Below are 24,636 nucleotides of genomic sequence, written 5' to 3'. Positions count from 1 at the left end.
CCTAACCCCACCTGAGCAGGCCTGCCAGTCTGAGGGCACAGTGCCTCCTCTGTCCATCTACTCAGTCATACCACCCAGCCCTAACCCCACCTGAGCAGGCCTGCCAGTCTGTAGGCAGAGTGCCTCCTCTGTCCATCCACTGTCATACCACCCAGCCCTAACCCCACCTGAGCAGGCCTGCCAGTCTGTAGGCAGAGTGCCTCCTCTGTCCTGTTGGCTGTGCAAACCAGCAGGTCCCAGGCTACTGCATGCATGTTTGTGTGACAACTTATTTCAGTTAATTTCAAATTCATAAGAAAAATGAATTAACATCTTTCCCCCAACCCCCCTCACCTTTTTCAGTTCCCTTTACCCTGGAGAGATTCCAAATCTGAATACAACTGGAACCCTACCCTGAACCCAATTTGGGACCCAATTTTCTACTCGAGGCTGACCTCAGATCCCCTAGCCTGAATCCCATTCCTTTAAAGTGTCCGGTTGGGAATCATTTTAGCCTTGTATTAAATTAAATGTTGGTATTCAGTGATTGTACTTCCTAGTCCCTTATTTGCAGGAGACTCAAAATCTAACCCTGATTTAGCTTTAAAAATAAATATCCAGCCTCATTTCATGAGGTTATAAATTGAACAGTTTTTACTGTTTATGAATTTTTTTATACACTGATATATATTTCTATGTATGTGTGTATGTGTCGGTGTAGGTATCAGTCATGGATGAATGGGGTTGTGAAAACTTTTAGATCTTTTTTTGAAACTAGCAGGAAAGGGGGATTATTTATAGTTAGGGTGCCCCCTGGTGGAGCAACCATGGACTTCGATATTTTTATCTTATAAGAAAGGAAACATGGAATACTTAAATAAAACTCTAAAATATGTTGTGTGGTTTTATGTTCTTCCATTTACTTCCATTTCAATTTTATATATTGTCTGAATATGGATTTATTTATTTCCTTTGGATTAGGACACATGGATGATATAGTAATCATATTTTAACTGAGAAAATGGAAATGGGTGGTGGCAAGGGAGGATAACATCACCCTAAACCCAGGAGACAAGGGTTTCGACTTCACCCTTTTCTCTAATAAGGAACAAACTGGGAACTCATGCTTGGTCTCCCAAGACACAGTAGGGGTAATATGTGTACATACTAGGGATGCATCGATTCTACTTTTTCTGTCCTGAAACCGATACCCGGGCTTTGGGTATGGGGCCTGAGTCCACTGCTGCATTATATGTTGTTATTTTCAAATAGTCAAATGAATTATTAACAATTATACATTTCACCATAGTCCAAAATGATTCAGTTTGAGTACTAATTACACTGTGTTTTTCAATATAGGTTTGGGCCGCCGTATGACAGGAAACCACAGTTTAGCTTGCTTTAGTAGTATATTTCCTACTGTCCAAGAGCCTGTTGTGTCACACTAAGGTTGGTAGTGATGCGCGGGTTGACCCGTGACCCGCGGGTAACCGCGGATGACCCGCGGGTGCGGGCGGTTTTAGGGCAGATATTTTTTAAATATCGTGGGTGCGGGAGGCGGGTCAAAAAGTTACAAAACGCATTTCATTTTCGATCAAAACGTGTTGTAAACGGGGTCGGCGTATAAATGCAGTCGCCGTATATTTTTCAATTTGTAGGATAAGCTACTAGTTTGGTGAAATATCACGGTTAAGTATGCTCTGCTCTACTTCATTTTAGACAAAATTAAGTTAAAAGAAGACCTAAGCTCTACTAAGTTCATTCAAATCTGATAGAGTTCTCAGATCTGATGTTACATCAGATGTTACCGTTTTGACAACTAGTGTGTTTTGCATACACGCGCGCTTGTGTGGATCTCCTGACGGGTCGGTTTGGGGCGGGTGTTAAAAAAAGCCGACCCGCGCAACACTAATTAGCAGTCTATCAGTCAAGGAAAATTTATTCCTATTTCCTCCCACACCAAAAGACATATATGTTACAAACACGCCACCATTACATAAGAGTTCATGGCTTATCAACCTACCCCTTGTGAATAATGGTTAAAACTAAGTTATTAAAAATATTACCATTTTCATTAAATATTACATTTCAAATAAAAAGTCCACTGTAACTCAAGATAACAAGAATAGATTACCACTGACTGGCATGAAATAGCCAGCCATTATACAGCTTCAACTATGCAAATGTTTTAGTCACAGAAGTGTAAATTAGTTTACATTGAGGTGAATGATAAAAGTAAACTCAGAGTTTGATAGCATCAAAAAATATACATCAAAATACACATCAGCTTTAACAGCTTTATCAAACTATTTAAGAATATTATGTTAATTTATGTACAATGTGTGACCAATGCAATTAAATGAACACGTAAATACCATGGTGACTTTAAAAAATCCTCAATCATTCTCTGTTACAATTTACCCATGAATGGTCAGCATCCTCTGTGATACTGATGGTTCTCCGACCCATCCCGGCCTGTAGAAGTTTTAATTCATCTGACGTTTTTGGTGTCTTCTCCATATATTTGATAACAAGGTAAAACTGTACTGGAAAACACTTGACTGGACTGTGCCTTCTTTCAAAGTCATTAAAAGCAGAATGTGGTCTCTTTTTCCCTGTCATTTTTTTCCCAAGCAGTCCTGGGAAGGATCTATAAAAGAGTAAAATAAGACATGAGGAAGTGTAACAGTAGTGCAATGTAGGTAATGTAAAGCACTACATATAAGATTAACATTGAAATAATCATAAAAATTCAAATCAGCACTGTCAAACTCTATTGCCTGAATATGACAAACCTTGCCATGTTCTGCTCTAGTGTGTTATTATACTGCTGTAGAAGTCCTTGTCCACTAGTGTGCCGCTGGTTTGCAGAATCTGCAGAAACTCATTATCATTTCAAAACACAAAAAAACTACAATTATGCCATTGTTACAAGGACTACCCTCTGAATAACCATCATCAACATATGCTGTTTTTTATAGTTCCTACTGACAGCACTGTTGCTTTTAATATAGTGTCGTGAAATACTGTCACGTTCCGCTGTGAGGGGAGAGGCGAACCCCAATATGCGAGAGATCCTTTTATTTCTCAGATAGGGCACACCAAAGCAGACAGGGAGAATCCAATAGAATAGTCGGATTGGTCGCAGAGGGCCAGATGCCGGGAAGGTCAGTCCTACATAGAGAGATGGGACGAGGAAACGGAGGGACGGGAACACGATGAGAGATGATTGGGCAGGCAGGACGGAGAGGGCAGGCAGGCAGGATCGAGGAGGCAGGCGAGACAGCAGGGCAGAACGGAACAGGCAAGGCAAGTGGGAGAGACAATATACAAATAAGTGCTTAGTATGTGTCATGGATGGCAACAATACTTCGCAATCTGTCCAGTGATCGCGTCTGTTTAACATAGAAGTTGTCATTAGGTGATTTGTTACGTCGGCTTGCGGGCGAGCGGGGAAGTAAGCGAGCTGAGCCGTGGATTCAGGCAAACGGGGTTTATTTCGAGTGGACAGGACAAAACAAGAAGAACTGCACATAACGTCAATGACCAGACTGGGGAATACTGACTGAGACGCGGACTAAATACACAGGATAGGCAGAAAACAATAGGCAACAGGTGATGACGATCGGGAATCAACATGAGGTAACGAGGTGGGCGTGGCACACAGGAGGGGTGAACGAGCAGGTCATGACAGTGATTATTGCCTGCCGCTGCGCTGCCAGCATGTTGGGATCCAGGACATCAGAGCATGGGACCCAGGATCGCTCCTCTGGACCGAAGCCCTCCCAGTCTGCTAAGTATTGTACCTGACCAGCTCGTCGTCAGGAGTCAAGAAGTGCTCGCACTTGGTAGACAGGAGAGCCATCCTGGACGATGGGGGGCGGTGGAACCGCCGTGTCTGCAGAGGGGTGAGCAGGACTGAACCGAGCAGGTTTCAGGAGAGACGAATGAAACGTTGGATAAATGCGATGCACCTTGGGGAGCGAAAGCCGGTAGGTGTTGGGACCAACGTTCCGCTCTATTTTAAAAGGTCCTATGAATCTGGCAGACAACTTATGGCATGAGGGAAGTTTAAGGTTCCTGGTGGATAGTCAAATATGCTGGCCCACTCGATAAGGCAGAGGGGGGCGCCGCCGCTTATCCACCTGGGTCTTCTGCTGGATAGCTTGATTGGAGAGGGTCTGCCAAACACGATGCCATACCTTCTTAGCTTTTTGGTACCATTCCTCTACTTGCGGTACATCACAGGGTGTAGCATCGCAAGGGAAGAGAGGTGAGGAATACCCCAAAACTGTAAAAAGGCATAATACGGGTGGCTGGGTTTCCCCGGGCATTAAGCCCATATTCGGCCCAAGTGAGATGGGTGGCCCAATCAGTCGGTCTGTCTTTGCACAGGAGTCGAAGGGCTTTAGCCACCTCTTGATTAGTCTGCTCTGCTAGGCCGTTAGACCGGGGATGATACGCAGACATAAGACTCAGCGAGATATTCAGTTTATGGCACAGGGCTTTGAATACACGGGGAACTGGGGACCCCGATCAGACACAATGTTTCCATAGAAATGGAAAACCCAGGTGAGGATGACCTCTGCTATGTTTGTAACATTAGGCAACTCTGGTAATGCGTTTAGACGACACATTTTGGAGAAACGGTCCACTACAGTGAGTATGATGGTATTACCCCGGGAAGTTGGGAGGTCGGTAATAAAGTCCATGGCCAAGTTGGACCAGGGACGAGATGGAATGGGTAAAGGCTGAAGCATGCCAGCTGGTGGTTGGTGGGATGACTAGTTGGGAGCACTCAGGACACAAAGTCACATATTCTTCAACCATCGATCTCCATCTTGGCCACCTTGAAATTAAACCAGGCAAAAAACATGGTCCATTGGGCTTGACGTGTGTTCAGACGTTTAGCCTTCTGCAGATACTCTAGATTCCGGTGGTCAGTGAACACCTGGAATGGGTGACATGATCCCTCTAGCCAGTGCCTCCATTCCTCTAAAGCCAACTTTATTGCCAGCAGCTCCCGGTCCCCCACGTCATAGTTACTAGGCCTGTCGCGATAGTCGATAAATTGATTAATCGCACGATTAAAAAAAATTACCTCGATAATTTTTCCGGCCGCGATAATTTCATTTGCATACTTGTTTGTTATCCGCGACTGAATGACAACTCTCGTTTCCTTAGCATAGGAGAAGCGAACCCTCTTGTCAGTTGCATTGTCTTTTGTGTGGGGAGCAGAGCATGTGAGCGGAGCGTGAGCGAGGAGCGGAGCGGACGGAATTTGGTCAGAGCGCGGAGTGGGTTTTCTAATTAAGGCTGGAGCGGTCGCTTTGGCTCGCTCCAATTTCGCTCCGATACAGCTCACACTACAATTCTGAGGCGTGCCCAAATCTACCCAGAATTCATCTGTACAATTATCAAGACTGTTACACAAATTGCCCGAGATGGAATTCGCAAAGTATTTCACAAAAGAAACTGATAAATCATACAAGTGTACTATTCTTATCAAACGTATAGATGACAAGAATGTACAGCAAGAACAACAATGTGGTGAAACTGTTTCAGTGAATAAAGATTCACTTTGGAATCACTTTTCTCAGAAACATGAGTGTGCTACGCGAACAAGCGGAAGCCAGAGCAAAACGCGTGCAAGTTTTATATGGTTGTAGCATATCAAGTCTATAAAGTAAATTAAAGTATAAAAGCCTATAAAGTAAATATTGGTAATCAAATAAATTCGTTTTGTCATTTAAAGTAGGTCTAATAAGATTTTTTTTTAATTTCACGTTGTCACGTTCAGCGAAGGAGGCGAGCAGGGAAGCAGGAGAGCAAGCCAGGACTTCAGGTCGAACTGGGTTTAATGTACCAAAACAGGCAAGCACGGACAATAACGAGACAATACAATGCCGGATCTGGCAGACATGGGGAGACGCGGACTAATATACACAGGACTAGGTAAACGGAACAGGCAACAGGTGAGAACAATCAGGGCTGAACACGAGGTAATGAGGGGGGCGTGGCACACATCGGGATCGTACGGAGCAGGGTGTGACACACGTAACGTAAAATTTTATTTTAGAGACGTGCTGCATCAACAGAAAAAAATTGAGGAATTTAAAACGTGTCTGTATATTCTTTAGGCTATTAAACCCATTGATTCCTTTATTTTTAAGCCTATTTTTGTGTGGAATGCCATTTCCAAACCTGTCCGTTGTTGCCGATAGGTTGCTTAAAAATAAATATTTTCTGTTCTGACTGGCAATGTTGCCGTTGCTCATATTTCTTTATGACATAAGGCTTCGGTTTAAGGTGACATTTGTTAGGCATGCAGATTATTTGTTCCTCTTTTAAATTGGAGCGAGCGTGGAGCGATTTGACTGGAGCGGGAAGACATTTTAGTGGAGCGAGGAGCGGTGTTGAGCGGAGCGGCTTAGTGCGAATTGGAGTGGGCGGAGCCAACAGCCTCGTGAGCGAGGAGCGGAAATTCTCACCGCTCCGCTCACATGCTCTGGTGGGGAGGCGGCGCTTGTCAGTCACATGGACTTTGTGTGGGAAGGCGGGAGTGCTTGAGGCGACTGCAGAGAAGAGCAAAAAGACGAGACGCAAGTTGTGAGATGGAATTGGTTTCAAAGCCAAACGCGACAGCTGCCGTGTGGGAGCACTTCGGATTCAAACCGAATGACCGTGGTGAACCACTTTTTTGCATATGGCTTGAGGCTTTTTGTTTGTTTGTTTACAAAGGTCCTAACAGGCAGTTTTGCCTGTTATGGAATGCATGTTGAGCCTATTGTTTAATATTTTTTGAAGTGCAATTTTGTTTACATCCATTTTATTTATTGTTTTTGGTATTTATTCAAGTGCATTTTTTGTTAACAGAGACTGAGAGTCCATTGCTTTTATTGTTTTTGGTTGTTTTGTTCATTGTTATTGTGGATATTTAAAATGTTTTCCATTTTCAGTGTTAAATAGTCTAAAAATAAACGTTTTTGAATTTTGAAAGGCGTATGTGCATTATTATGCCATTATCATTATTCTAGATGAAAATGGTCTCAGATCGACAATATTATCGTTTATCGCGATAATTTCTTGGACAATTTATCGTCCAGCAAAATTTGTTATCGTGACAGGATGTTAATTGTGGATGTTAATTTTTTGTTACCGGATGACATTGAACAAGTACTGCACCCACTCCGGACTCCGAGGCATCCACTTCGACTTCAAAGGGGTGGTCTGGACATGGCTGTTGTAGGACAGGGGCTGAGCAAAAGGCTTGCACAGATAACAGGGTTACTTGGTGTATCCACGTTGCTGACCAAGAAGGTAGCATACCATTTTAAGGTCAACACAGATGACCCAATTGTGTTGGTGATATTGCAACAACTCAGTGTGTGCTGCCCTCACTGTTTGAACTGACCACAGTTAAGCAGACAGATAAACTCGTAGACAATTGACAGGTTTTTTTATTGTGACGTTCCCTTCAAATGTCTATACAGTGAAACTAAAAAAAAAGCAAAAAAGAGAAAAAGCTTATTTTCTCTAACAGAAGAGAAGCATTATGTTTGTATGTAAACATTACTAAGCATGCAGCTTGTACTAATATAAAGCATGCAAAACTAATACAAACATAAAATTTCTGGATAACAAACACTGAAATTATATTTCACAAATAATGTAATTCACACAAATACAGCTTCATGCTTTCCCATAAATACTATAAGATAAGCAACAAGAATAGTAAAAAAACATACATCCAAAATAATATATATATATAGCCACCCTGCATACATATCGCCAACACAAACCATCATTAAATACAATTGACAATCCACAATCCACTAAAACACTTTGCACAAATTGTCATCCATAATACTTTGGAACATATTAACAATCAAAATACTCACAGGCAATGCTTTCCAAGGAAGAACAAAGAAGGATGGATGTAGATTAAGTCTAGAGAGATCTGACTTCCATCTCTAATGGCTGAAACTAAACATATGGCATGTAGTTCCTATTTCCTGTCTGTCTATTACACACAAAACTGAATATACAAAAAAATAAAACAACAGCACCACCTGCTGGCGAGAATCATTCTCTGCCAGCAGACAACGACTCTCTTTATATCTGCATATTCTTCACAAAGAGAAACTGGATGGACAGTTGGGACTGACCCAGATATATTGCCATTGTGAAAGCTCTGCTTTGAGCTATCGATAAATAGTCGCCATTCAGTTGAGTTATAAACCAGGTATGTTATGGCAATACACAAAGCCACTGTCAGTTCTAAAGTACTGCAGAAATGCTATTTCTCTAGTTCTGCAGTACGATACCTTCGTTCCTTTTTAAAGCAAGTTTTTCTCACGCAGTCTTGATGCTAGGAGTTCTGAAGCCTTCTTCGATAGTCCCAAATCACTCAGAGTCCTCTTCAATTTCAAACTCTTCGTCATTGTTGTCACCTAGTTCATCACCATAATCATGTTCTTCAAAAGAGGATAGTGTAATGAAAACCAGCACTGGGATTTCATCTGAATGAGCCACTGAGCATACAGCTGATGGTAGACTAGGATACTCTATGTTTCATTTATTTTTCTTGTTATATCCTGAAGTTTTCACTATACAAAAGTAACAGTCACTGAAATGATCTCCTGCCTCTTGCCGAACCACAGGTACAACAAATGACATCTTATCGCGTGTTCCCTTTGTCCACATCCCTAAATCCTCAACACACTGTTTGCACACCTTATGAGGGGCCCAAGTAGGGATGCAAATTATCGAGTAATTCATTAATCAATAGTTGTTTCATCTTATCGATCGATGATCGATTAATTGCTAAGCGGCAATTTTTCTGAGAAGCTCAATTTCCCTCTGAATAGGTTCCATCTACTGTATACGTAACATAGAATGCTATCTTCTATATGATATGAAGAAAAAATGCAAATCATATTCCTTAATCAAAGGTTTATTCTGAGCTCACTTGAAGTGGCTCCATACTGCACTCCGTTTTGCCCTCTTCATCCTCTGTGTACCGTTTCTCTTTTATCTGTTGTTTTATCTGTTGTTTGCTTGTGTTCCCGCGTGTGTGCCAAGTACGTCTGGCGTCAAGTGCGCCCCACGAGGACTGGCAAGGAATTATGGGTTCAAAATACAATTAATTGCAATTAATTAATTTTAATCGAGTAATTTCTTATCGACAATTAATTGATAATCGATTAATTGCTTACATCCCTAGGCCCAAGACCTATCTTGATCACCAAGTTTAACTTTGAAACATGCCGAATAGGCATGCTGTACAAATGTGCTGATGTTCGCCCTTTGACAGTGAATGGTGAAACTGCCACAGATATAACAAAATGAATCAGGGTTGTTTAGGCACTTACAATGAGAAACAGCAGAGCCAGACATGATCTGAAAGAAAGGAAATACGTGTGTAATTAGAAACATAGATTTATTTATTCACTATGTAGAGCAGCACACAACCACACTGTCTTGTGTGTAAATGAATAGCCTATACAATTCCACATTACAGTAATCGCACTAGATAAGCGGCAGAGAAAAACCTGACATGATAGAAGGAAACTAACTGCACTTTCAGAATCAGCATACCTATTTTAGTGTAAATAATCTTAAAAATTGAAGTTAACATAAAAATTGTTCAAAATTGTTCCCCGATGTTATTTATTAAAAATGGCCTCTCAAATGTTGAAATTTAGTCATAAAATGAGCTGTTTTACTGGTGAAGAGCAACTTTTAAATATGATAAAAATTGAAAGATGAAAAAGCAAATCGTGAGGGAAATTTGTATATAGTAAAGTACATGCTGACATTTGCAGATGTGCCTAATTGTTAAGCATGTTTTTAAACCCTGCAACTTCTATAACATGGTTTCCCACTCCAGATGGAGAATGACCCAACCACAAAAAATCATGAAATGAAACACTCGTCACACCCCGATCGTGCTGATCCTCCTGTGCCACGCCCCCTTCGTTAACCTCATGTCGATTCCCAGTGTTTTACAGCTGTTTCCAATTGTCTGTATTAGTTCAGTGTATTTAAGTCAACGTCAGAGTTTGTTCTGTCATTGCAGTGTCGTGCGTTGTATTGTCGTGTAGTTCCGTGTTGTTGTTTTTCCTTATGCCCTTGCGTTTCCCCATTAAATCCTTTTATTTAACCCCGTTCCTGCCTTCCTTCGCCTGTTTCCCCGGTCCGTATCCTACGCCGTATGACACTCGTACAGTTATGAAAGTAGGCATATCTGTTGAACTTAAACACAAAGATGACAAGTTAATATTTCCCAGAACAATTAATTTTTCTCACAGCTTTTTTCTCTCTTTTAGGAAATATCAGTGGAAATGGGTATAGTGAGAAAAGGTAAAAGAGTAGTAAGGAAAGATCTATGGAATGGAGCAGGTAGAGTGGATGCAACAAGATGACCCACAGACAGCAAACAAAGTCTATTAATAGATCACTCACCATTGAGTAATTATGAGAATTTTCCACAAACTGTTTCCACTGCAGGAAGAAAGACTTAATAGAGACTTTGAGGATGCCATGATTGAGCATGAACTCTGTTCCATTTCTTCAGTTTCTGATGTAGAGCAGACAGTAAAAAAAAGCAGTGGAGGCAAACTGCACGTATTGCAAAAACATTTCGTATCACAATCAAAAAAAAATTGTGGGAAAAAATTCTACCCAAAAGAGGTTCGTCAGGTCTCAGAACACTATGGTTGTCGAGCCCAGAAACCAGGGAAAAGCCAGACCCCTGAATGCAGAGCAAGCACTGTTTATTTACAGAATTGGGTACACCAAATGCCAGTAGGGAAATCCAAAAGAAAGGTTGAGTCCGGGTCCGTGGGTCGTTATCCTGACAGGTCAGTCCTACGTGGAGGGACAAGACGAGGCAACGAGAGGATGGGAAGGACGAGGAGGGTAGATCAGGGAGGTAGGACGAGGAGGGCAAACAGGGCAGGCAGGGACACAGAGGGAGGCAGGGTCGGCGAGGCAGGCAGGGCAAGCGAGACGTCAGGGCAGGGCAAGTGGGAGAGACAACAGACAAAAGAACGCTCAGTAGTGCACATGAACATGGCAACAATACTTCGCAAAGTGCATCAGATTATCTCTGTTTAAGTAGTGGAGTGATTAGGTGGTAATCACCTGTTGCCCCACCCCGTTGGGCATGACAATGGTGCCATCTCCTCTATAAAAAGTTCTCAGAGAAGAACCCAAACTGTACTCTGGCTTTTAAATGTCATCATGTAAAAGGTGAAAACACCCGAAAAAAGAAATGTCCATTCCTGAGAACTACTGTTTGTAAATTTTTGACCTGTAGATGTAGATACATCTTTACATTGAAGGAAAAAACAACTTCAAACTGTAAGAAAGTGCAGTTTTGGGTGTGCAGGTTTGAGAACATCAGACACCTCAGGAGTGAAAGACATTTCAGGAGAGCAAGTAATGTCCGAAGGGGAAAAATTGCTCAAAGTATTCATAAAGGTGTGAGCAATGTGTATTACCATAAGGCTACAATCTACACCTACTCAGAAGTTGCTTGCTGGAAATATCACCAGAATCTCGACAAAAAATATTCTGAAGGTGATATCTTCTGAAGTAAAATCGTCCAGTCGGCTTCATGATAATATCATCAAAGAGCTCCTTTTAACACAGAAGATCATAAAGGAAGGTGATACTGGGCATTGTCTGTTCCCTGGATATGTTCAGCACTTACAAATTGATCCTTTTGGAGTGCATCTGTACACAGAAACTGGGATGGGAATACTAGTGAATCATATACGGAAGGAAAAAAAAAAACCTACCCTACACCTTGACGCCATTGGCAGTATTGTGTCAAAGATACCTGGTCAAAGCAAGAGAGTGCTGTATTATAGCCTCACTCTGCCTGGACATGGGTCAAATGTGCCACCACTACCAGTTGCAGAGATCTTAATAAATGACCATTCTATTCTGGCCATATCTTTTTGGCTGTCAAAATTTGTGAGAACACTCACCAGCTGCACATCAATTAAGGTCTCAAATGTTGAAACAGATTTCAGTTGGGTCTTAATTCAGGGATCACTGCTGGCATTTAACAAGGAAAATGTGGTATCCTACCTTGACCGTGCTTATGAAGTTCTTTTCGGAAAGAAGACAAAGAAAGAACTTCAGATGTTCACGGTACTACTTCTATGCTCTGCACACATTTTGAAGGCCTTTGCAGATAACATTTGTAAATCTTAAGGTCTTAAGGAGTTTGCCATGTCCTGTTTTTAACACCTGAGTGGGTATGAGTGTGGCCACTGAAATATTCAGAAACATCTGTGTAGTCTTCAGCACACAGTCTGAGACTCAGCAAGTACATGAAAGCATTCAATACTTAAGTAAGCACATCAAAAGCATTGATTTGTCAGAGGTGGAATACCCTGTGAAAGATGCCATCATGTACGACACTGATCACAAAATTGAAAAATCCATTATCAGAAGGTCACCATTTATGACTTACTTCCGTGATGTGCTGAAGAATACCCAGATAGATGGAAATGCTGATGAAGGGAGAATGAAACACAGTGAAACAGTGGATAACCCATACTTTTGCCCTGACACGTTGAAAATGCTCATGAAAACATATATGGGTATTTATCCACTGTAGAGTGGAATTCTACTTGGAGATCTCTCAATGTATGCCTCTGACAAGAGTGAAGATGTGCCCTCTATTGGACTGGAAAAAAAGAAAGACCAACTGCCATTCTTATGAAGAGAAGATCCCTAAGGCCGACAGAATTTATAAGAATAATGAATGCATCACTGCAAGGACGCTATAGAGAGCATATGATGCAGTTGGTTCTTCCTGAACAGCGGTTCACAAGGCCAATTACTGTAAGACAGCAGGCATTGACCTCTCCCAAAAAGAATGGGCAATAAAAAGTCTAAATATTGCAGCATTCCTGATCAGCTTCCTGGCCCAAAGGCATGCAAGAAAGCCAAGTAAAAAGAAAAAGAACAATCATTAAAGGAAGAGAAAAAAGAAGAAAAAACACCAATGAAAGATGATAACTTGCAGGACCAGGATGCTGGGCTACTGATGAGGTAAGGCTACAGTATGTACATAGCAGCTGATAGTAGACGATGAAGGATGAAATCATAAACACTTAAAAATGTACTCTTCTCCAACACAGATACTTGAGCTATGGCAAAAAGAACCATGTGAATTAGTGATTTTTTAATTTTTAGTCAATTTTACGTTTAAAATTTCTCTGTCTATAGGTGATTGAAGCCTACATTCAAGATGTCCGTAACATAACAGGAGAAGGAAAAAGACTGTTCAACCTGAATCATTACACAACACAAATAATTTTGACTGGCCGCAGGGAGGCGGTTGCCAGATGTAGCATGAAAAGAGTGAGAATGTTTTACCATCAAACTTGTATTGTGAAAAAATATGTAAAATATTTTCATTAAAATGTTAATTTTATACTTTTTCTTCTTTTTTTGAACAGGTGCACTTTGATCAATACCACGGAGCACACTGGAAACTCATAGTAAGTTAAAATGCGACTTACCAAAATGACTAAAAATTGAAAACCATCCTTGAAGATGTTAGCAACACTACTTGTACCTATTAAACTCTAAAAATTATACAAATGTAGGTGTCACAGTTGGTCGGAAGGCGATCCGGGAAGCAGGGAAACGGAGTCAGGAAGTAGGGCAAAACGGGGATTTATTCAAGGTAAAAGGACCGGGGAATCACGACAGCAAACATTAATGACGAGTCTGGGGAAGACTGACTCAGACGAGGACTAAATACAAAAGAGAAGTTACGGGTAACGAGCCACAGGTGAGAACAATCAGGGATGAACACAAGGTAACGAGGTGGGTGTGGCACACATCAGGAGCGGACGGAGCGGGGCGTGACAGTAGGCATGTATATATACATTATGAAAAGAATTATGATTTGTAATTGCCTTTGTGTTTATAAGATTGAATAGGGTTTTTATTTTTGCCCTACAGTGTCTGAATGCTATAAAAGAGAGAATTTCTGTGCTGGACCCAAATGGACACTGTGAAACTGAAGATTCTGCAACGGCAGCAAAACGATTCAGGTAGTCTCATTAGTCTTACATGAATACTTGTGGTCAAAGTGTAATCCCACAAAAACAATTTATACCAAATATAATTATGTCTTACTAAAATGGCACATATAAATTATTTCTTACCAGGCTTTTTGAGGTCAAAGATGGAAGACACATGTAACACAACACTTATTATAATTTTGACATTTGATTATTTAATTTCTCAGAGGTCTAGCAATTCTGTTTTTTGTATTCATTTGCATAATCCATAGCAAAGATGTTTGCTGAATATAAACCCAATAGATTCTTAATCCAATAGATCCTTAGGGGTTGAACAGTTGGTTGTACCATCTACACAGGATGAAATGGCCTTTAGCGACTATGTTATACAAAGATGGAATAATCTACCAAAATTTGTTAGCTGCCCCAACAGTTGACTCTGCCCAGGAATGTGCACCTCATGAGCGAGGTGCACGAAAACCTCCGGCAGCTGGTGCAGCATGTGATTGAGAGGAGGATCCAGCTTATACCTCTCCACAGTGAGCTGGGCTCAAATCAGCCATCTGATCTTCCCAAAACACCTCAACCTCCGCTTATGACAGTTAGCCGGAAGAAAAGGAAGAAGTGGAATGATTGGAGACCAAAGGAAAAACCAACGATCTTCCTGGGAGCCGTCTCTATCTCTGCTGCTTCATCCCTCTCTGCTGCCTGCCCTGCTGCTTATCAGGAGGAGCCCCTCCCAACTTTGAACCCGGTGGTGTTCGCGCCGGAGGCCGCTGCCACCACCCTGGAGTGTCTGCCCATGGCTGCACAGCCAGGGTCAGCAGTGCATCCCTTTTCCGGGACTCACCTGGCTCTTAAAGGGGCCAGGTCTGTTTGGGACGCTATCCTGCGGGTCCTGAAGGGCAACACCTGCTCCTAAGGCGCCAACTCAGGGTGCTATACCCGTCGTTCCTGACCTGCCTGACATCCCGGAGGTTCCAGAGCCGGCAGTCTCCACACCTTCGTCCACAGAGACTCCGGTCCCGGCAGCTGATGCGCCGCCCACAGAGGCTCTGGCTCCACCCGTACCCGGTGCTCCGGCTCCACCCACACCCAATGCTCCAGCCACACCCAACGGTCTGGCTCAGGCTCCATCCGCGCCCGATTTCCCAGCCCCACCCATCCTGGCCCTGCTTCCAACGCCCCATCGGTCACCTACAGGTTCCCCTGCTTCGACTCCTTGGTCACCTGCGGGTCCCCCTCCTCCGCCTCGTTGGTTGGCTGCGCCTTCATCCGGCTGTGGCTGCGCGGTCGCTTGCTGTGTTTCCACCTACGCTGGATTCCCCTCTGACTTCTTCATTGCCTCCCCTGGTGGCCCCTCCGACTCCCTCCATGCCTCCGCCTGTCCCTCTGTCGGCCTCCTCGCCCCCTATGGGGTCCCCTCTGGCTCCAACCTCTCGCCCCTCCTGTTGGTATTCCCCCTGTGTCTCCTTTTCTGGTGCCCATCTGCCTATCTGCATTCCCTGTGTGTCTGTCCTGTTCCCGGTCTCCCATTAATGGTTTTGCTTTTGTCATCTAGGTCCCGTGTCCCTTGTCCCATCTCGTCCATCGCCTCCCCTAAGGCAAAGCAAGGAAAGGACAATCAAGATCTGGGACACGGAGCTTCAGGAAAACAGGGTTTATTCAAAGATACGAGCAGACAGGGCACAACCAAGCACATGACGTTAATGATGGAACTCGGGATACATACTCTAATGCGGACTTAAATACACAGGACTTAATGAAATAACAAGAAACAGTTCATAATATGGTTTTACATGAGGATAACAAGGAGGGTGTGGCACACAGTAGGATCATATGAGCCGGGCGTGACAGAACTAGAGGTCGACCGATATGGGTTTTTCAATAGCCGATGCCGATGACGATATTTAGGAGTCAGGGTCAGCCGATGGCCGATATATGCTGCCGATATTTTTTGCCCGAAAATTGGACGTTTTCCCCTCTATTTGCATGATAAAATATCACATTAATAATAACAAACGATACACAAAATTTCTCAACTTAGCATTTATTGAATACTGACTTGTGTAAATTTAAATATAAACTTAAATAACAAAAACACAATACAACTTATAAACAACTTAAACTTATAAACAATAAAGATAGCAGCATCAGAATCTCTTTAGCAGCAAACTCATTCTTCAGCTCCCAAGCTCACCAGTCTGCTGCAGATATTGCACCTGGCTTTTCCTGGTGTTGGCTTTGTGAAATGCTGCCATACAGGATTAGATTTTTGTTCAGCCATCAGACAGCAATTACTAAAACAGAAGAATAAATGCAAGGTTAGAATTTTTATTATAGTACCTTCATCTTCAATTCATTCTACAATTCCAGTATCCCATGCACATTAAAACAATTACACTCTAATACATTTTGAAGAAAAAAAAACACTAAGTGCATCATGGTATGATGAGTAGTGTACACTAACATGTTGTTTCTGTTGTTAGCAGACAGATAGCTTAAAGCCAAATTCACAATCAGAATCTAGTGATCCCGGAAAATAAAATAACTGTCGTATTGCACAGCCTTGTATGCAAGGACAACATAAACCCCTAGTGATTGTGACGTTGTCTACGTATAAGCCCGTATAAAGGATAGACATGTTTAATGAGGAAATTAACTGCGCAAAGTCATGCACTTTTTATCTAGACATCTGACAAATTGTTTGAATCTCCGGTCTCAAATGAAAAAAAGTTGCACAGAAGGACCATTGTCAGCATCAGCTCAAGTAAATGGTAACCACGCTTTCGAACAAACACTTTTCTCCGCCATGCATTGTTCTTAGCAGCTCTGTGTCTCCGAGGACGGCGCTGTCTGTGATCAGGGCAGAGTAACGCAACTCTCACGCACGCTGCAGTATTTGAGAGCTGCCTGCTCCGCCCCACACACTCACAGAGTGAAACTCTCCAACACAAGAAAAAAAACATAACTGATAACATCGGGCTGATATGGTAATAATTAAAATGTTAACAATTAAAATGATTTTTAACGATTAAAAAACGTCCGTGAGCCCACCAATAAGCGGACAAAACGAACTCTATTAGAATCGATGATCCTTAATGTTACCTGTCAGCTACAGTTGGTTGAAGGCTCATTATCATTACCCCAGTTCCCAATAGCGTAATTCACGTTTTCTTTTAAAGCAACATTTCATAGCAAACTACTTAAATAAACAGCCAATTGAAAGATCAGAATTTAAGCCTTACCGTTTTATCCCAGGACTCTTCCAAAACTTCTGGCTGTGGTCCTGCACAAGGCAGCATGGGTCACGTGTTCCACAATAACACTGGGCTGCCTGCAGACGTGCCTGTCTGAAAATCGGCGTAGTGCACTCGGATATCGGCCGATGCCGATACATTAAAAAATGCTAAATATCGGCCCGATATATCGGCCGGCCGATATATCGGTCGACCTCTAGACAGAACCCTCCCCGAAAGGCGCGCACACTGGGCGGTAATTTTGAATCCGGCGGTGTTCGCACCGGAGTGTCTGCCCGTGGCTGCGCTGCCAACACCAGCAGCACACCTCACACACGTGTCTGGCTCTTAAAGGGGCCAGGTCTGTATGGGATGCCACCCCGCGGATCCTCAGGTTCCCAAAAAAGGTGTCGGCCTCTTCCAAGGTACAAACCCCAGCTCTGCCCCCTGAGGTTCCTGTGCTGGTTGTTCCGGGTCCGCCCGAGGTTCTTGTGCCTGATGACGATATTTAGGAGTCAGGGTCAGCCGATGGCCGATATATGCTGCCGATATTTTTTGCCCGAAAATTGGACGTTTTCCCCTCTATTTGCATGATAAAATATCACATTAATAATAACAAACGATACACAAAATTTCTCAACTTAGCATTTATTGAATACTGACTTGTGTAAATTTAAATATAAACTTAAATAACAAAAACACAATACAACTTATAAACAACTTAAACTTATAAACAATAAAGATAGCAGCATCAGAATCTCTTTAGCAGCAAACTCATTCTTCAGCTCCCAAGCTCACCAGTCTGCTGCAGATATTGCACCTGGCTTTTCCTGGTGTTGGCTTTGTGAAATGCTGCCATACAGGATTAGATTTTTGTTCAGCCATCAGACAGCAATTACTAAAACAGAAGAATAAATGCAAGGTTAGAATTTTTATTATAGTACCTTCATCTTCAATTCATTCTACAATTCCAGTATTCCATGCACATTAAAACAATTACACTCTAATACATTTTGAAGAAAAAAAAACACTAAGTGCATCATGGTATGATGAGTAGTGTACACTAACATGTTGTTTCTGTTGTTAGCAGACAGATAGCTTAAAGCCAAATTCACAATCAGAATCTAGTGTTCCCGGAAAATAAAATAACTGTCGTATTGCACAGCCTTGTATGCAATTCCTGCAATTCCTGCTGCACCTGAGACTCCTGCTGTGCCACCGCCCGAGGTTCCTGCTGCACCACCGCCCACGGTTCCTGACCCACCGGCTCTGCCCCCCGTGGGGCCTGCCTCTGTTCCTCTGACTGCTGTCCCTGCTCCTGTAACTCCTGCTCTGCCTGTTCCAGTCCCTGTCCCAAATTCCCCAGACTCTGTTCCCATGCCCCTGGCTCCTGTCCTTGAGGAGGTTCCCGACTGTCGGACCATCGCTCCTCCTCCCTTATTGGAGATGGAGGAGGAGCTTGAATGGGACCCCTGGGGATTGCCTTGACTTCCCCGATGACCCCATCTGGGGGGTCACCCCGACCATCGTCCCAGTGTGGTCAATCCCGACCGGGTCCCTGCCTCTCAGTCTCCCAGAGCAGACAGGGACACCTGCGCTGGGGTTGTGTTCCGCCCACCCTGCCCCCTGGCTCGTCCTCGGTCACTGGGGTTCTGGCTCGAGGGTCACCTGCAAGCCCTCCGGCTCCTGCTCGGGAGTGGCCTGTGGGTCCCCCTCCAATGCCTCGTCAGTCACCTTCTGCCCTGCCTCCAGTGCCTCGTCAGGTGCCTGTGGGTTCTTCCACTTCGACTTGTCGGTTGGCTGTGACTTCGCCAATGCCTGCCGCAGCTTCCCCTCCCTCCTCGCCTTCACCGTGGTCCCCTTCACCTCCCGCCTCACCTCCTCCCCCCCACAAGGTCCCCTCCTGCTCCTGCCTCACGTTTGCCTACAGCCCCTACAGCTTCTGCCTCTTGCCTGCTGGGGTTCTCTCGGGCTCCCCGTTTCCCACCGTCCTCTGCCTTCCTGCCTCCTAGTTATGTGCCCCCTGTGTCTGTTTCTCGCCCCTCTGTTTCTCCGGTGTTCACTCCTGGGGGGTATTCCAGAAAGCAGGTTATGTGACATACCCGGATAAGTTTAAGGGTAAGTTAGTGGATAACCTCATCTTTCGGTTCCAAAAACGGAGGTTAACTTTCTGGGTATGTACGTAACCATAGCAGCTTACTCTCTGAAGATAACCTGCTACTGAGCAGGTTATGTTCCAGGGTCAGTTTGTTGCAGAAGGTTACTGAGTATGGCGTGCCCTTTTGATGACGATCCTGTGGACGTGGAGGCACAAATTATACAAGGTTTTTTTTGCCGGGAGAGAGTTATAAGACCTCGTATTGATATCTTTTCATTTCCTAATGATTATTTGAAAAAGCATTATCAGTTTTCAAAAGTATCGTTAATTTACTTAACATCTCTTGAAACCGCATATTGCAAATGTCACAAACCCAAACTGCGGGTCTGCGCTTAGCACAGAAAACATTCTGTGCATAGCACTTCGGTTTTTTGCGTCAGGGCATTTTTTGTACAATATGGGCGACGCAGAGCATGTGGGAAAGGCAACTGTGTGTAGAGCCGTTCGCACAGTATGTCTGGTACTTAACGCTTCTTACACACGTCTGTACAGTTCCCTGTCCATAAAGCTCTGCGTGTTATTAAAGAGGAATTCCACAGAGTGGTAGGTTTGTCCTTTGTAGTAAAATCTATGATGCATATTTAATATGTAGTCATACTATTTATATCTATACATGTATTCATCCTGTACACACACATACTTGATACTTCCATATATGACTTTCTATTTCAGGGTTTCCAAATGTAATTTGGAATACATGTAATACATGTATAGTGACAATAAAAGGCATTCATTCATTCATTCATAATTGGGTGCATTGATGGCACCTACATTCCTATTAAAGCTCCTTCAATAAATGAGGGGACTATGTTAATAGGAAATCTATTCATAGTATCAATGTGCAGGTAACTTGATTTTGTATCCTTAATTTTTTGCCTTGTTAAAATCATCAAACTCATTACTTTTTTCCACTAACTATAGGTAATCATTACAGGACAGTACAATGCTGGTTACCACTGGTTGCCCTCAGATGGGGTGAGGGGAGGTGGTGGTGGGCCCCCGCCAGTTAGACGGGCTTCAGCCTTTTTCCTATTAGCTACATGACAGAAAGAATATACTAAATCGTGTTTAATAAATAGTTCAGTGATCGTGTAATCAAATATTACCTTTTTGCAGAATGTTTTTGTGTTTCATTTTGACTTGGCTCAAAGTTCTTCTGGCTCCAGAAGGATTACACCTTATTAAATAAGAAACCATATATTCCTAGTCGATACACATTGTTATTTTAACCTAAAGAAATGAATGGCAGGAAAAGTAAATGCTTTCATAGTGATTTAATAGTCAAAAGGATGCGGAAGGGGTACGTGTTTAATTATTTTGCATTATAATAAAAGGGGAGGCGATGTCAAATTTGCAATTTAATACACACGCATTTACTCTGTCTGTTATTTTTTGCCAAGCCAACTCTCTTTCTTTAGCCGATGCAGCCGTATTGCTATTTTTCATTATTATTGGCTTGAATTCCTCATATGCGTGCATTAAAACTTCCAACTCCTCCTCTGTGAAGTATGCCACTCTCTTTTTTTCACTTTGATTTTCCATTTTGACTCGTGAAATCGGCGATCAATTGAAAACGTCTTTATGTATGCACGGTGCACGCGCATTAACTCGGGGTACCAATAGGAGGTTGATTGAACTTACTCTTCTCAGGTGTTTTGGAACCGACATACTCATGGTATGCGGGTTTGGGGTATATCAACCCAGAGGTTAAGATTTACCAAATGGTAAGTTAACCAAGCTTTCTGGAATACCCCCCTGGTCCCTTCTTTCCTCCTGTTGGTGTTCCCCCTGTGTCTCCCTTTTTGGTGCCCCTGTGCCTGTTAGCATTGCCCATGATTTGTCAGTTGTCTTCATTGTTACCTTTCTGCCTGTTCTGTGTGTCCATCCTGTTCCCGGTTCCCCGTTGATGGTTTTGTTTTTGTTATCCAGGTCCCATGTCCCCGGTCTCGTCTCTTCGCTCCCCTAAGGCGTGCCTGATGTGCGGGGCTTTGGGGGGGGGGGGGGGTTCTGTCACGTCCGATCGTCCAGCGCTCCTGTGTGCAACGCCCCCTCATTAACCTCGTGTGAAATCCCGATTGTTTCCAGCTGTTTCTTGTTATTTCCATTAAGTCCTTTGTATTTAAGTCCACATTTAAGTATGTTTTTCCCCAGTCCTGTCATTGAAGTCTTTTGCCATTTGTGCCTCATTTTGCTGTTTTGCCAAATAAACCCCTCTTTCTTGGGTCTCTGTCTCCCCGACTCTGATTCCCTGCGCCCTGATTGACCTATGGTTATGACAATATGCATACAATGTATTAACCCTCTGGAGTCTAGGAGTAGGGAACACACTTTCACTGACTGGAGCATGGTCACACATTTAATTCAATATCATAAACTTAATTCAAGGTAAATAAATTATTTCTTATTAGATTAGATTAGATTAGATTCAACTTTATTGTCATTACACATGTACAAGTACAAGGCAACGAAATGCAGTTTAGGTCTAACCAGGAGTGCAATAAGCAGTAAGTGCAGGATAAGGTATAAGTTATAAGTGCACTTAAATGGGATATGTGCAGGGAGAAAGTAAGGGTAATATTTACAGATGGATATACTGTGAGCATAATATACAGATTGCTAAGAACAGGAATTTACAAATAGACATTTACAGATATATATAATAAGAAATTTACAACTGTATTGTGCAATGGATATTGCTTTCCGAATATGTATATACAGTGTAGTGCATTAAAAATTAAGTAGTGCAATGATAATGGAGAGAGTATGGGAGTGTGTTAGAGGGGGCAGGTGTCAGTGGGGGGCAGAGTTCAATAAGGAGACCGCTCTGGGAAAGAAGCTGTTCCTTAGTCTACTGGTTCTTGACCTGGGACACCTGAAGCGCCTACCGGAAGGCAGGAGAGAAAACAGTTTGTGGGCGGGATGAGAGTAATCCTTAAGAATACTGCGTGCTCGACGCATACAGTGTTTCTTCTGGATGTCCTCAATGGCTGGAAGTGGAGTCCCTATAATGCGCTGGGCAGTTTTCACCACCCGCTGCAGTGCCTTACGCTCAGCAACAGAGCAGTTTCCGTACCAAACTGTTACACAGTTGGTTAGGATACTTTCTATTGTACAGCGATAGAAGTTCACCAGGGTGGCTGAGGACAGCTGGTTCTTCTTAAGTGTTCTTAAGAAGAAGAGGCGCTGGTGAGCCTTCTTGACCAGGCTAGAGGTGTTGGTGGTCCAGGATAGGTCCTCCGAAATGTGGGTCCCCAGGAACTTGAAGGATGAGACAGGCTCAACAGCCATCCCGTTGATGTAAATGGGTTCATGTGAACCTCTTCTTCCCTTCCTGAAGTCCACAATGAGCTCCTTGGTCTTAGCGGTGTTAAGGAGCAGATTATTGTCCGTGCACCAAGTGGCCAGGTGCTTGATATATATTTGTTTCAGCATAAAACTCATCTTAATCTTAGAGTACTTTGTAAATATGTCAGATTTATGTTAAGTATAGACATTGCAAAATGCAGTTTGGAACACTTGCAGAAACATTATAAAAGTACATAGTAAGCAATGGTGGAAGTTTGTTTTGATCCCAGACATCTGATCAGTAAAGTCTTGGCTACATGAAGATGTCTAAATGGTGTAGTTGCAACACTCAGTTGGATAAATAAATAAGAAAAACCTAGCTCATGCAACTATTTCTGGTCTCCTTTCATTGAATATGTAGCAACTTTCATGTGTATGAATGAGCCATTGACACCTGGCCACATCCTCCCCCCCTTTTATGGCGCTGACGGGGATGTATCTGGATCACATTTCACCGCTATACGTTGTTCATCAAATTACCATGCGAAAGTGATTTGAATACGCTCTAATGCGGCTATTTAGAATGTGAATAGCGATCTTCGGGTGAGAGCGGTACTACACTCCCCCGATGCAGGTAAAACAAAGTAACGTAACATGGTTTACTTTTTTACTGATTCAACCTAATTTTAAAAACTTTAATACTTCCGACAATGCACGTTAGCTGAATAAAACAATTTAGTTATATTTTGTTAGTTTATTTTAAATAAGTTGGACCGGTTTATTTAATTACATTTAATAGCTGTAGGAACTAGTGAGTGGTATGTATCAACAAACATCATCTTTTTAAAAACTTTGACAGAATATTTTAATAATTTAAGGGATAAAAAAACATTAGTAGTGCCTGTTAATGTGTTATTTTAAACAGATGCATTATTTTCTAATGGTGAAAAAATGCTGAGTTTATGCATTTTACAAGTTTAGACATGTCAGGCAGCTAATGTCCGCAGTGGCGTGAACAGGAACTAGCACACTACCTATTGTGTCGTGATCGACAAGACCAGCTTATGCCAGAAAATTCATTAGTCATTAGTCTTGTCACGCCCCTGGGGGGCGGAACCCCGCAAGTGACGCCGATTAGCGCTAATCAAACCACAGGATAAAAGAACCTATTGAACAGAAGGACATTGCGAAGTATTGAGGCGATGTCTTACAGCCATACCAAGCAATCTACTTGTCTTCCGTCTGCCCTGCCTTCCCGGATCTGCCTGTCTCACCTGTATCTGTACCTCACCTGTTTGCCTTCCCTCCTCAGCGTCCTCGTCATACCTGATCCTCCAGTCCCGACGTCCTCCGCCTTCCTCTTCGTCGTTCCCCTTTGTGCCCTGTGCCTGTGCTTCAGTGTTGGACAGCTCTACCTGGTACCGACCATCGCCCACGTCTACCGATTACGATTCTCGCCTGCCGATTCCAAGTTCCGTCTACCTTTCCCCTCCCCTGAGCACCGCCTCGGCGTTGCCGCTGTTCTCTTAATAAACCGATCGTTTCCCTGCATTTCTGGATCCTTGTCCGTCTGTTCCCCTCTCTGCCTGACAAGTCTTCTAAATAATAAAATACATTACATGTGTTTGTTAATGTACTCATTTAAATGTGTTTTAAGGAATAATACAACTTTTAGCAGCATAATTTTAACGGTGCTCCGGACTCGACAATCTTTTCTGGCTAGATATGAACGAGGGTCTGGCAGTTTTAAATGGTAAAAAAAGCAGCAGTTGTGTTTTGTTAACGTGTTATTTTAAACAAATGCGCTATTTTATCAGTAAAAACGTAGTTATCAAGTTTTAGGCTGAATTTATGCGTTTTACATGTTTAGACATGACAGGTTGGTAACGTCCGCCCGCACACTAGCTATTGTGTCGCG

At 42.9% G+C, this 24,636-nt stretch overlaps 2 long non-coding RNA genes across 2 annotated transcripts; both read right to left on the bottom strand.

Moving 5' to 3' along the window:
* Nucleotides 1-1,891: 1,891 nt before the first annotated feature.
* LOC140592119 (uncharacterized) lies at nt 1,892-10,589 on the bottom strand. The gene is made up of 2 exons (XR_011992403.1): nt 2,775-10,589; nt 1,892-2,629 (listed from the first exon to the last, which is right to left on the bottom strand). It is a non-coding gene; the product is annotated as an uncharacterized lncRNA (long non-coding RNA).
* A 5,158-nt stretch (nt 10,590-15,747) lies between these two features.
* On the bottom strand, nt 15,748-24,636 carry LOC140592120 (uncharacterized). The gene is made up of 3 exons (XR_011992404.1): nt 24,045-24,636; nt 18,074-18,173; nt 15,748-17,770 (listed from the first exon to the last, which is right to left on the bottom strand). It is a non-coding gene; the product is annotated as an uncharacterized lncRNA (long non-coding RNA).

Source organism: Paramormyrops kingsleyae, chromosome 7 (assembly GCF_048594095.1).
Source record: "Paramormyrops kingsleyae isolate MSU_618 chromosome 7, PKINGS_0.4, whole genome shotgun sequence".
NCBI lineage: Eukaryota > Metazoa > Chordata > Actinopteri > Osteoglossiformes > Mormyridae > Paramormyrops > Paramormyrops kingsleyae.
The sequence above is the reverse complement of the archived record's forward strand: the minus strand, read 5'-3'. Positions and strand labels throughout refer to the sequence as shown.